Source organism: Heterodontus francisci, chromosome 16 (assembly GCF_036365525.1).
Source record: "Heterodontus francisci isolate sHetFra1 chromosome 16, sHetFra1.hap1, whole genome shotgun sequence".
Taxonomy (NCBI): domain Eukaryota; kingdom Metazoa; phylum Chordata; class Chondrichthyes; order Heterodontiformes; family Heterodontidae; genus Heterodontus; species Heterodontus francisci.
Window position 1 is genome coordinate 58580267 of NC_090386.1, and position 14924 is coordinate 58595190.

The window sequence follows — 14924 nt, forward strand, 5'->3', positions numbered from 1 at the left end:
TAAATTGGAGAAACAGTGTTTGAAGACAGAAAGCTGTTTGCTCCTGGACTGACAAGACCTCTCATGACTGGCTTACCGCCACCTCTTCTGTCTGCTCTCATCTCTCTCACCAGCTTCGAAACCATTGAAGGCATATGAACCCCAAGAGAGAAAAGTCTCCTACAGTGAACAAGGTTTCAGAAGAACACTGGGCCTCAACGAAAAGCAAGATCTACCTACAAGCAGGACTGAAACATTATTTTCCTCCAATTTCTCTTGTTTGGGATGTTCATTACATTGCACACAGATTCTCAGACACACAGATACCCATGAAGCCAATGCAAATCAACTGGCCAGCAGTGCATTCAAGATTATGAGGATGTTTGATAAGGCAAACATAGCGAGAATGTTTCCATTTGCAGATGAGACCAGAAGTAGGGGCCATAAATATAAGATAGTCACTAATAAATCTGGTAGGGAATTCAGGAGAACTTCCTCACCCAAAGTATGGTTAAAATGTGTGACTCACTATTATAGGGAATAGTTGAGGTGAATAGTATAGATGCAGTCAAGGAGAAGCTAGATAAGCACATAAGGAAGAAAGGTATAAAACAGAGTTGTCCAACGTACAGCCCATGGGCCAGGATCTGGCCCGCCAAAGGTTTTCATCCAGCTCGCGGATGTATTTCAGAGATGAGAACTTTTCCATAATTTTTTTCTTTCAGATCAGCTTTTTTTAAAAATCGCACTGTCAGTTTCACAGCTGACAGGTGCCGACATCAAGAACAGCAGTTTCCCAACTTCGGACAGATTTGGGGTTTTCCGGCGGGTTCTGACTCTTTTTAAAAGCCCCCCCGGAAAACCCCAAATCTGTCTGAAGTTAGGAAACTGCTGTTCCCTCTCTGAGCACCTGTTAGCTGTGAAACTGACAGTGCGATGTTTTTTTAAAAACTGACTACACAGCAGCTGTGCTGAGCTATTCCGCTCTCTGTAACTGTCAGAAAGAGAGAGAGAGGGGGGGACAGAGAGAGAAGGGGGACAGAGAAATAGGGGACAGAGAGAGAGAGGGATGACACAGACTGAGAGGATGGCACAGAGTGGGGAACAACACGGGGGGGCGGGGGGAAACACAGAGAGGAGGGAGACAGAGAGAAAGACAGAGAGAGAGAGAGGGGGAGAGAGAGTGATCAAGCTCACTCCTGACAGATGGACATTTATCCGGAATACTCCGCTTCACTACAAGTGTGCGACAAACATCGACTACTTGTGAAAGCTAATCAATGCCAGGTATCTCACTAAATCAGTGTCAAACATAGTGGTGAGAAAGTAAATCAATAAATTGATCTTCTCATTTAAAGCTTCTTCACAAAAATGCACATTTGTTGTTGTTTTGATTAATAGTAAGATAAATTTTTAATGCCTTTATCTTTCTGAAATTGTCTCACTGGCCCCCATGTAAAACAAAAATTGTAATGTGGCCCCCCATGCGAAAAGGTTGGACAACCCTGTTATAAAAGGATGTGTTAATGGGATTAGGTGAAGAGGGGCAGGAAGAGGCTTTTGCAGAACATAAGCACCAGCATGGACCTGTTGGGTCACATAGCTCATATCTGTACTATAAATACTTTGTAATACTTTGCATTAAAGCCTCAGGCATGCCCTGCTGCTGCAGAATCATATAAACTTTTTTTTTAATTGAAAGATCTCATTTTCAGTCTATTTTTCCACAGGGAGTGAAAAGAAAAATATTTCAGGCTCAGTACAGAGTGATTTGAATTAATTACTCCAAAATTACTGTGACAGAGAGATAAGTGCAATTTCCCTTGTAGTCTCCAGCCTCACTCAGAGGAAGTGTTTTCCCCGTATACTACTCCACCTGAGCACCTTGAGGTCCCATTGGCTCTGTTCCAGTCACACGTCAACTATGCTAACTGATGGCACTGATTCATAAGAAATTCATTATGCTTATGAAAATTAGTTTGCGGGAAGCAGGCGTAATTTCATTTCAGTCAAACTGGAATAGTTTCAGGTACAATTTCCCAAAACTTTCTGTTCACCTATTCACAAAATCTACCCATGCCACCTTCCCCTACCTCCAGCAACTTTCCCCTGTATAGGCCTTCCCTTTCGTAAGGGTGGACACATTTTGGGATTTAGTCACTTTTCCACAAAACTGATTTTGAAAAGTTGAATGTAAGTATAGGTTATTTATAGCAAAATGCATTCATCCATCTTTTAAAAAAAACAAAGAGAGAAGTGGTGACAAGTTGGAAGCTCATCTGACCACATTGCTGTTCCTGGATTGTGCCAGTCCATTGGGACGTATTAGCTGCAGGTATTTTTGCAGTAAGTTCTGCATCTAACTATCGAACCTGAGTCTACAGCTTCCCATCAACATTGCCAAGTAAGGGTTCCAGGGCCTGCAAATATAATGGTATGATGGTCTGGGTGGCTAACCAGCTCTGTTGGTTACCAATCATACTGACATGCTTCTTGAATCCACATACTGTTATTGTGGTTGTTGTAGGGTATTCCCAAGCGCAGAGGCACATGCCGTAAATATCATAATGTTTAAATATTATTTGAGTAACCAGTAACATATAATATTAGTGAACAGTGAGGAGGTTGCAAAGCACCATGGGGCTCAGTTAACTTGACCACATTCCACAGGAGCTGAGTAATCCAATCTCAAACAAAAGGCTAATTAAAATGAAAAGCAGATGCCCTTGTGGAATGCTGACAAAGCTGCTAGCCTGTAACGAGGTGAAAACATCATGAGTAGTCCCCTATCTGTGTATGGGCCGGTAACGAGGTGAAGATAAGGGGGTATGGAAAACATCATGAGTAATCCCCTATCTGTGTATGGGCCGGTCATGCAGCCCCTCTATGCCTAGTAACCGCTTCTATTGGCTCTAATAAACAATGTATATAATCGATAATCATTGTGATTGGACCATGTCCTGGGCTGAGTAACTGTTTGAAAATGTATAAGTATGGATGATTTTCCTTTGTTCAGTGGAGAGGCATCTGGACAGCCCAGTGACCTGCTCCCCGCTGGCGTAACTAAATAAACTGTTTGACATTGGAGCAGACCTGAGTGTCGAGTGATTCTTCTAGATTCATTCCCGCTAACAGTGGTGCTTCTGAAGAGCCATTCAACATTAAAGTTAGGCTATTAGATATTACATTCGTTCTATTGTGTTTTCTGTCACAACATCCCTTGGGAATTAGATACTCTACATCTCAAGCTTTTGAAAACCTTTTTTAACTGCAAATCAGTCTGATCTGTAAAACTTAATTAGAACACTCCTTAGCTTAAAAACGCTGTTACTTTTCAGCAGCATGATGGAAGATGAAAAACTAAATCTTTACATCAAGACTACGAGACTAATGGTGGCTGATTGGCAGTACAATGTTATAACTGGATAATTGAGCAGAATAATTTTGGAAGGTAAAATTCAGAATGATGTGCAGGGTGGCAGTTTTGCTTTGATTATCCACTAAAACAGAATTTCCTATAATTGTTTAGGTGATTCACTAATCAAATGAAAAATTGGGTATTATTAATATATATAAAATTTTCAAAGGCACAATTCGAAGAACAGCATGGGCGTCCTTCTATTGCCCTGGCCAATATTTATCCCTCAGCCAACATAACTGTAAACAGATTACCTGGTCAATTTTCACATTGTTGTATATGGGATCTTGCTGTGTGCAAATTGGCTGTCACAATTCCATTTGCAACAGTGACCACACACCGCCCCACCACCCCCAACGCAACTACCTCTGAACCCATCTTACCCTACCCGACCTGGCTATGTCCTTTGAATGGTGCACTCTGCTTCTGCACTGACCACCTCCTCCCATGTACCTTAAACAGTCTGATAACTCAACTAGAGTATGGCTACCCTACCGGAACCCGGCGGGATCCAACGACATGTGTCGGGGTCGGGTCGCTCTTCCGGGTCCGACATTCAGGTTCGGGTTGGGTCGGGCCAGGTCGGCCAAACTCTATCACCACCTCCAGTACATGGCTTCAATCTTAATGTACTTTTTAAACAACCTTTCAAGTCCAGTTACAGATTTGTTGCTTACCTGCACAAGCTTAAAAAATGAAAAACGGAAGGTAGGTTAACTGAACATTCCGGTGGTCGGGTCTGGTCGGGCCGGGCGCAGGAAAAAATGAAACGACTCGGGCCAGGTCAGGCTTGGGTCAGATGTGGTTCTGTTCGGGTCTGGTTTCATTTGCAGACCCGAGTAGACCTTTAAACTCAACATCTGCACATCCCAAAGTGGCCTACTTTCTCTGGTCATATACTCTGATAAGCTTTAAATTGCTTTACCTGAAAACCAAAATGCCACTAACTAGTGCTTCCTCTCATTAATATTCTCTATTAAAGCAATGTCCCTTTAAACTGCTACAGATCGTTAAGGCAAAAGGTATAACTTCCTGGTCACAGAAGGGCAAAGTCCCAGTCAGAGTCATGACAGAAAATACACCCAGGATTATTTCCATATTAGCAGTCAACAATGTGCTCTTTGTTGTATTTTTCTAATCTCAGTAGTCACCACTACTCACAAGGCACTTCCCACTCAAGACGTGATCAGTAACACAATAATGTGGGTTCTTTATTTAAGGATGGTTCTGCATGCAAACACAGCTCTTCACTGTACAGGTACTTTCTTCAGACTGCCCTGATACCAGAAGTCACATGGTGTGTTACATCACAGCTCTTACACCTCTTAAAGGTGTACCACAACATCCCCCTTTTTTCCAAATAAAAAGATATCCCCCTCAAATAGGTAAAAGTTAACTATATACAATTCAACAACAGTAATAGGAGATAAACATACATGGTGCAAAACAGTAACAGAAACATGTATACTCATCAGTTATGATAAGAACATAAAAACATAAGAACTAGGAGCAGGAGTAGGCCATTCGGCCCCTCAAGCCTGCCCCACCATTCAATAGGATCATGGCTGATCTGCCCCAGACCTCAACTCCTGTTTCATGCCAGCCCCTCATAGCCCTCAACTCCCTGATATTTCAAAAATCGATCTACTTCCTCTTTAAATACTTTCAGTGATCTAGCCTCTACAACTATAAGAACAAATAATGGTGGTTTGATCAAACGTTCTGATCTAGAAACAGGACAACAGTTCTTGGAATCCGGAACAGATTTGCATGGACTTTTCTCTACGGACGTAGACTCTGCCCGAGACATCGTCTTTGCTCTCATCTGGTTTGTAATAGAGTCTTCCATCAATCTGGGATCATTGTTCCATTCAAAAGTCTAGCAGTAGTACTTGTAGATAATGAGTCCTCACCAGAATCGTTAACCTCATCTTGAGCCTTCATATTCTCATTTTCCGAATTGTGCAAATAGCTGAGAGTCCTTTGCTGTCTTTCAGGAAGTGCTGATGATTGCTTCAAGTCATTTTAGTCTCTGGATGCTTTATCTGATTTACTCTTTGGTCCATAGAACCATAGAAAAGTTACAGCATAGAAAGAGGCCATTTAGCCCATCATGTCTGTGCCGGCTGTAAAAACTAGCTGCCCAATCTAATCCCACCTTCCAGCACCTGGTCTGTAGCCTTGCAGGTTACAGCACTTCAGGTGCAGGTTCAGGTACCTTTTAAATGAGTTGAGGGTTTTTGCCTCCACTACTGATCTGGGCAGTGAATTCCATGTTTTTCATCATATCCCCTCTAATCCTTCAACCAATCAGCTTAAATCTGTGTCCTCTGGTAATTGACCTCTCCGCTAGGGGAAACAGGGCCTTCCTGTCTACTTTATCTAGGCCCCTCATAATTTTGTACACCTCAATTAAGTCACCTCTCAGCCTCCTCTGTTCTAAGGAAAACAACCCTAGCCTACCCAATCTTTCCTCATAGCTACAACTTTCAAGCCCTTGCAACATTCTTGTAAATCTCCTCTGTACTCTTTCCAGAGCAATTATGTCCTTCCTGTAATATGGTGACCAGAATTGTACGCAATACTCCAGCTGTGACCTAACCAGCATTTTATGAGGTTCCAGCATTACAGCCCTGCTTTTGCATTCAATACCTCGGCCAATAAAGGAAAGCATTTCATATGTCTTCTTCACCACTTTATCTCTTGTCCTGCCACCTTCAGGGACCTGTGGACATGCACGCCAAGGTCTCTCACTTCTTCTGCCCCTCTCAAAATCCTCCTGTTTATTGTGTATTCCCTTGCTTTGTTTGCCCTCCCCAAATGCATTAACTCACACTTATCTGGATTGAATTCCATTTGCCACTTTTCTACCCATGCAACCACACCATTGATATCATAGAATCATAGAAAGTTTAAGGCACAAATTGTCTATGCCGGCTGAAAGTCAATCCACCTATTCGAATCCCACCTTGCTGCATTTGGTCCATAGCCCTGCAGCTTACGGCACTTGAGGTGCACATCCAGACTCCTTTTGAATGAGTTGATTCAATACCTTTCAGGTATTGAGTTCCAGCCCATCACCACCCTCTGGGTGAAAACGTTTTTCCTCAACTCCCCTCTAATTTTTCTACCAATCACTTTAAATCTATGCCCTCTTGTCACTGACCTCTCTGCTAAGGTGAATAAACCCTTTACCTCCACTCTATCCAGGCCCCTCAAAATATTGTACATTTCAATCAGATCTCCCCTCAGCCTTCTCTGTTCCAATGAGAACAACCCCAGCCCATCCAATCTTTTCTCATAGCTGCATTTTTCCAGTCCTGGCAACATCCTTGTAAATCTCCTCTTTACCCTCTCTAGTGCAATTCCATCCTTTCTGTAATGAGGTGACCAGAACTGCGCACAGTACTCAAGTTGTGGCCTAACCAATGAGTTATACAGTTCCAGCATAACCTCTCTCCTCTTGTATTCTATACCTCGGCTAATAAAGGAAAGGATTCCATATGCCTTCTTAATCACCTTATTGACCTGTCCTGCTACCTTCAGGGATCTGTGGACATTCACTGCAAGGTCCCTTACTTCCTCTACACTTCTCGGTATTTTCCTATTAATCGTGTACTCCTTTGCCTTGTTTGACCTCCCCAAATGTATCACCTCATACTTCTCCAAGTTGAATTCCATGTTCCACTTTTCTGCCCATCTGACCAGACCATCAATATCTTCCTGCAGCCTATAGCTATCCTCCTGGCTATTTACCACATGGCTAATCTTTGTGTCATCCGCAAACATCTTGATCATGCCCCTTACATTTATGTCCAAGTCGTTAATATACACCACAAAAAGCAGGGCACCCAGTACTAAGCCCTGTGGAATGCCACTGGAAACGGCCCTCCAGTCGCTAAAACACCCGTCAACAATTACCTTTTGTTTCCTGCCACTGAGCTAATTTTGTATCCACCTTGCTGCATTTCCCTGGATCTCATGGGATTTTATTTTTTTAACCAGTCTGCCATGTGGGACCTTGTCAAAAGCCTTGCTAAAATACATGTAGACCACATCAACTTCACCACCCTCATCTATCTTCTTTGTTACTTCTTCAAAAAAGTTGGTCAAACAAGATCTCTCTTAACAAATCTATGCTGACTATCCTTGATTAACTTGTGCCTTTCTAAGTGACAGTTTATCCTGTCTCTCAGAATAGATTCCAAGAATTTGCCCACTACTGAGGTTAGACTGACTGGCCTGTAATTATTCGGTCTATCCTTCACTCCCTTTTTAAACAGAGATACAATGTTAGCAATTCTCCAATCCTCCAGCACCACACCTGTATCCAGTGAGGACTGGAAAATGATGGTCAGACCCTCTGCTAATTCCTCTCTTGCTTCTTTTAACAGCCTGGGATACATTTTATCTGGCCCTGTTGATTTATCAACTTTCAAGGATGCTAATCCCATTATTATTTCCTCCCTCCCTATGTTTATCACAACCAATACTTCCCATTCTTCCTGCTTAACTACAATATCTGCATCGTCCCCCTCTTTTGTGAAGACAGACGCAAAGTATTCATTAAGAACCATACCAATATCTTCCACTCCTACATATAGGTTACACTTTTGGTCTTTTATGGGCCCTACTCTCTCCTTAGTTATCCTCTTACTCTTAATGTATTGATAAAACATCTTTGGGTTCATTTTGATTTTGCCTGCCAATATTCTTTCATGCCCTCTATTTGCTTTCCTAATTTCCTTTTTGATTTCACTTCTCCATTTTCTATACTCCTCTCGGTATTGAGCTCTCGGTGTCGGACATAAGCTTTCCTTTTCTGCCTTATTTTACCCTGTAGGCTCCTTAACATCCATGGGGCTCTAGATTTGGCCGCCTCACCCTTTTTCTTTGTGGGACCATGTTTACCCTGAACCCCTTTAATCTCCCCTTTGAATGCCTCCCACTGTTCTGACATTGATTTACCTTCAAGTAGCTACTACCAGTCCACTTTCGCTAAATCATTCCTCAGTTTAGTAAATTTGGCCTTGCCCCAATTGAGAACTCTAACTCCTGTTCTAGCTCTGTCCTTTTCCATAATTATGTTAAACTGACTAAATTATGATCACTACCACCAAAATGCTTTCCCACTGCCACTCCTTCCACCTGCTCATCTTTATTTCCTAAAACTACGCCTAAAACTGCATCCTCTCTTGTTGGACTTGCTACATACTGGCCCAAAAAGTTCTCCTGAATGCACCTCAAGAATTCTGCTCCCTCAATTCTTTTCACACTAAAACTATCCCAGTTAATATTGGGGTAATTAAAATCCCCCACTATTACTGCCCTATTCTTCTTGCATTTCTCAGAGATTTGCCTACGTATCTGCTCTTCTATCTCCCTCTGACTGTTTGGGGGTCTATAGCACACTCCCAGCAGTATGATTCCCCTTTTTTGTTGCTTATCTCAATCCATATAGTCTCATTTGATGAACCTTCCAACATATCATCCCTCCTCACAGCTGTAATAGATTTCTTGACCAAAATTGCCACTCCCCCTCCTTTCTTATCCCCATCCCTATCACGTCTGAAAACCCTGTAGCCAGGAATGTTGAGCTGCCATTCCTGTCCCTCCTTAAGTCATGTTTCTGTAATAGCTATGATATCATACTGCCACATGTCTATCTGTGCCCTCAGCTTATCTGCTTTATTTGCTATACTCCTTGCATTGAAGTAGATACCCTTGAGCACTGCCAAACTCTTTATTTTATTTTCTAACCCTTATTTCCTCTGTCTTCCAGACTCATCCATTAATTTTCCACCTTCCATTTTAAATTCTGATTTTGTCCCAACTGTGTCTACCCTCAGGTCCCCAGCCCCCTGCCAAACTAGTTTAAACCCTCCCCAACAGCACTCGCAAAAAGTCCCGCAAGGAACTTCGGAGTCATTCTGGAGTCTACAGCTATCCTCTTCACTATCAACTACATGGCCAATTTTTGTGTCATCTGCAAATTTCCTCATCGTGCCTCCCACATTTCCATTTTCACTCTGTTTCTCCTTCTGTGTCATTTGCTGTGATGAAACCTCAGGAATCTTCTCTTTCAGGACCTGTGATACTGCTGCAACACTTTTGTGTTTTGTTTTGTTCTGTTGAGACCAAATATGAATCCCCTGGTGTGACATCTCACCATTTTCTAAGGCTTTGTTCCTTGCCATTTGCAATTTCATCTCCTCTATCTGATCAGATAGCATTTTGGCCTTGTTTTCCTCACTCAGAAACTTTTCTTGTAACTCATGTTTTGCTTCTGTTTTCATTCAGGTACTCCTCCACCATCTCAAGCAGTTTCAAACGTTTCTTCAACTTTTCTATATCAAGTGAAATCCTCAACAGAGTGAATTGGTTGTCCTCTATGCTTAGTTCAGTCTCGTGGTGATGCCCAATGCCATGTATCATTACCAGGGTCAAATCCCTGCATGCCTCTAGTCCTGCAATAGCAGGTCCAGCCTTTTGGATGATGTAAAAAAGTTGGGATTTCCATTCGGATTGGTTATATTTGCAATTAATCTTAATGGACCCTAAATATGGAATTGATGAACCATTGTCTGCAGTCAGTTGGTTTTGTCATCGGCTTCACCATGGATCACCATTGACCTATATCGCTTAGAATGCGTAGAGGTAAAATATTTGTGCTGGCACCCATGTCCACCTTCACTCAGGGTACATACGTGCCCTCCTTTTTCAGACATAGAACACAAATCGACGCAAACACCTCCAGTGGAGTACTTGAATCAGTGACATTGACAATGTGAAATAACTGTTCCTCTCACCTACTCGGACTTGGGCTTTCATTATCATCATCACTGGGGTTGACTTCATCTGCAACGTCGTGGATGTATTGGTTATGAAATGGAGTACGACTGGTAAGCTTGCCTGGACGTGAAGTCTTCTTATGGTATGCCTGACCTTTGTTAGGACTCTTACCATAAGCATTTGGCTTGGCTTTCCGACACTGACATTTCCAGTGACACCCGACATTGTATGCTTTGCAGATGTTGTTAAATGCTGGGCAATCCTGAGGCATATATAAGAGCCCGCACCTTTTTCACAGTTTCCTGGATCTGCAACTCTGTTGGCCTGTATCATGCCCAGTACAGGCATGTCCTAATCATAACTTTAAACATGGATTATATTCAGCATAGTATCTTCTGGAAATGTATTTTCCTTTTGTTTTAAATGAAGCACAATGGACATTAAAAGTGGACATGGGCTGCAAAGATGGTCGCCGAATGTCAGCTGACTTTCAGCTTGTGCATTCAAGAACTGACTCACTGTCTGAAAGGTCAGATGACTACCTTCCAGACTAAGACATGTCATCAATGCCCATCCTGAAACCATAGGTAGACGTTCCTGTATTGAACGGTTTTCACATGAAAGAAAGAAGGTGATTGTCTTAACCTTCCTCAGGATGAATGTCTTAGAACAGTAAACAGAATGGGGCTAATCAATCTAGAGCCCCACCATATTTGGAAAAGGGACTGTGAGAAGTCACATGGTGGAGGAGCCATGTTGGTCTCCTTTTAAAAATCTTTAAAATACAGGTTGCAGTCACTAGCAGACCAGGCAGTGCTGTCATGCCTTAAAAGAACTGGAGACTGCAACATCTTAAAGTCTCCAAACCTGTTATGTTTCAAGTTCACCAGCACAGAAAACCAACCTCCTAGTAATAAAACTACAAGCAACTAACTTCTTGACATACTGAAAATCCACCTTTTCGAGAGAATCCTGCAATGACTTTGGTACAAAACTCCAGCTATTGAATGCACCTAACTACACTTTAGGAGTGAAAATGCCTTCCTCACCGGGCCTGCAATGCATGCCATTTTCCCCAAGATGAGCCAAATCATGTGACTTATGAACTATTCCTTTATTTGCAATTTGTAAAAGTGCACTATCCTTTTAATGGCTTTCTTTCTCTAATGTGTATGTGTGTGTGTGAGTGGCGAGTGAGTGACGTTAGACTTTCGGGTTGAATGTGTGAATAAAAATAATTCTCTTTATTTAAACCCACGAAAAGCATGCTGCTGGTTATTCAAATTGGCCATACATGCAGGGGTTAAGAAATACACACATCTTCCTTGCCAAAAACACACTGATGTGGACAATAAACGGAAAAAAACTGGGGTTTCAGTTCTCTCTCAAGTCTGTCTGTAACACCTGCAATAATAGATTCAAATCTTTGACTATCTTTGAGAAAGGCATCCACGATATACCCCTTGGGCTTTTTTAGAAGATCCCTCTGCTATGCCTCTATTGTTGTGGATGCAATCACTAGCTTGATGATAAGGTCTGCCAGTTCAGCCTCTGTGAAGTCACATTCACGACCCTTACCTCAACATTGACTGACAAACTGGTCAATGGACTCAGTCGGCTGCTGTGGACCCAAAAATTGAGCTTGACGTGAAGTTGATCCTCTAACATGGACCAGATTTTCGCAGGATCCTTCTGCTCTTCTTCAGTGAGACCAGAAGTGTTCAGGCAATACAGGCCTTCATTGCCAATGGCAATGCGTAATTTCACTGCCTGCTCCTCGTACTCTGCGACTGCTAAATCGACTAAACATAGCTCGACTCTTTGTCTGAAGAGCTAAAATTCTGTTAGCAGGTCAGCTGCTTTCTCGTTGATGGTCGGAAACTTTGCTGTCATTCTTGAAATGACTCACAGCCGTTACTCTGTGTGAGGTTAAAAGAAAACTCTTGCTGTACAGGCAGACAGATAATACTGCAGCAGAAACTTCCTGCAGTTTCACTTGAAGGCTGTGTCACTATCACACAATTCGTGCACTTTTGGCTTGGCTCCACCCACGAAGAATGGTTTTGGCACTAAAAATGTCAACGACCCAAAACAGCAATAGCGATTTTTCCTCCATTCCGTGGCTTTTCTCAGTGCACCATCGGATTGCGGCGTTATTAATGGTGGCCTGTTTTTATACTTGACCTGATAGCCCACTATTGCTATGGCGCTAATTCATTCGACATACTTCTTAATCAAGGGTCCGTTTAATCTGTACAGTGGTCAGCACATTCAGACATTCCTTAGTAGTTCCCAACATGAGAAATCTGATCCACAGAATCTCCGTGGATATCAAAACTAATTGGAGTCTGTAACTGCCTGTCCTCGCAGCCCAAGTGCACACAAGCTTACCCAGCTGCCTACTCTGCTGCTGTTGTGTGAACCAATGGAACCAATATTCAAGCCCCTGAAGTTCCATAGAGTTGGCAACGGCTGTAGCTAGCACTTCTTCGAAGGTGTGGAAGAGTAATCAAAAAGTTGAGATGTTGAAATTCCCACAAACTGCCGCCATATTCTGTTTTCTTAACCTCTGTGTTAGTCACTACTACTTACAAGGCACTGACCACTCAAGATGGGATCTTTTTTTCTTTCTTCTTTTGGGCCTCCTTATCTCGAGAGACAATGGATACGCGCCTGGAGGTGGTCAGTGGTTTGTGAAGCAGCGCCTGGAGTGGCTATAAAGGCCAATTCTGGAGTGACAGGCTCTTCCACAGGTGCTGCAGAGAAATTTGTTTGTTGGGGCTGTTGCACAGTTGGCTCTCCCCTTGCACCTCTGTCTTTTTTCCTGCCAACTACTAAGTCTCTTCGACTCGCCACAATTTAGCCCTGTCTTTATGGCTGCCCGCCAGCTCTGGCGAATGCTGGCAACTGACTCCCACGACTTGTGATCAATGTCACACGATTTCATGTCGCGTTTGCAGACGTCTTTATAGCGGAGACATGGACGGCCGGTGGATCTGATACCAGTGGCGTGCTCGCTGTACAATGTGTCTTTGGGGATCCTGCCATCTTCCATGCGGCTCACATGGCCAAGCCATCTCAAGCGCCGCTGACTCAGTAGTGTGTATAAGCTGGGGGTGTTGGCCGCTTCAAGGACTTCTGTGTTGGAGATATAGTCCTGCCACCTGATGCCAAGTATTCTCCGAAGGCAGCGAAGATGGAATGAATTGAGACGTCGCTCTTGGCTGGCATACGTTGTCCAGGCCTCGCTGCCGTAGAGCAAGGTACTGAGGACACAGACCTGATACACTCGGACTTTTGTGTTCCGTGTCAGTGCGCCATTTTCCCACACTCTCTTGGCCAGTCTGGACATAGCAGTGGAAGCCTTACCCATGCGCTTGTTGATTTCTGCATCTAGAGACAGGTTACTGGTGATAGTTGAGCCTAGGTAGGTGAACTCTTGAACCACTTCCAGAGCGTGGTCGCCAATATTGATGGATGGAGCATTTCTGACGTCCTGCCCCATGATGTTCGTTTTCTTGAGGCTGATGGTTAGGCCAAATTCATTGCAGGCAGCTGCAATCCTGTCGATGAGACTCTGCAGGCACTCTTCAGTGTGAGATGTTAAAGCAGCATCGTCAGCAAAGAGGAGTTCTCTGATGAGGACTTTCCGTACTTTGGACTTCGCTCTTAGACGGGCAAGGTTGAACAACCTGCCCCCTGATCTTGTGTGGAGGAAAATTCCTTCTTCAGAGGATTTGAACGCATGTGAAAGCAGCAGGGAGAAGAAAATCCCAAAAAGTGTGGGTGCGAGAACACAGCCCTGTTTCACACCACTCAGGATAGGAAAGGGCTCTGATGAGGAGCCACCATGTTGAATTGTGCCTTTCATATTGTCATGGAATGAGGTGATGATACTTAGTAGCTTTGGTGGACATCCAATCTTTTCTAGTAGTCTGAAGAGACCACGTCTGCTGACGAGGTCAAAGGCTTTGGTGAGATCAATGAAAGCAATGTAGAGGGGCATCTGTTGTTCACGGCATTTCTCCTGTATCTGACGAAGGGAGAACAGCATGTCATTGGTCGATCTCTCTGCACGAAAGCCACACTGTGCCTCAGGGTAGACGCGCTCGGCCAGCTTCTGGAGCCTGTTCAGAGCGACTCGAGCAACGACTTTCCCCACTATGCTGAGCAGGGAGATTCCACGGTAGTTGTTGCAGTCACCGCGGTCACCTTGTTTTTATAGAGGGTGATGATATTGGCATCGCGCATGTTCTGGGGTACTGCTCCCTCGTCCCAGCACAGGCATAGCAGTTCATGTAGTGCTGAGAGTGCTGAGAGTGCAATAACACAATAACATGGGTTCTTTATTTAGGAATGTTTCTGCATACAAACACAGGTCTTCATTTTACAGGTACTTTCTTCAGATTGCCCTCACACCAGAAGTCATATGGTGTGTTACATTACAGCTCTTACACTGCTGTGCATTATAACATGACCACATCCTCTAAAGGTGTACACACACTAATTACACACCATTTAATCTAAAAAGCCCACAGTCTCACATCAAATGGGCTTATGGTTCAGTGTGCTGTTTTTTTCTGTTGCAGTTGACATTAAACTTTCTTAAAAAAATTATCTGGCTCAGTATTACCCTGGAATTTTGAGCATGAGCTTCTGGCAAAACCTCTGCTTCGCATTATGGGTTTGGTATTTGGTATGTCATTGTGGCTAAATGAGGAAGAGAGGGAGGAGC

The 14924-nt window shown here is 43.3% G+C and overlaps 1 protein-coding gene across 2 annotated transcripts in view; it reads right to left on the reverse strand.

Moving 5' to 3' along the window:
• Positions 1-12157, reverse strand: part of helz2a (helicase with zinc finger 2a) — a 163866-nt gene extending 151709 nt beyond the window's left edge. For both annotated transcript variants that reach the window (XM_068048217.1, XM_068048215.1), the window contains exon 1: positions 11768-12157. The gene's annotated coding sequence lies outside the window, so the exon portion shown is untranslated. The remainder of the gene's footprint in view (positions 1-11767) is intronic.
• Positions 12158-14924: the final 2767 nt, after the last annotated feature.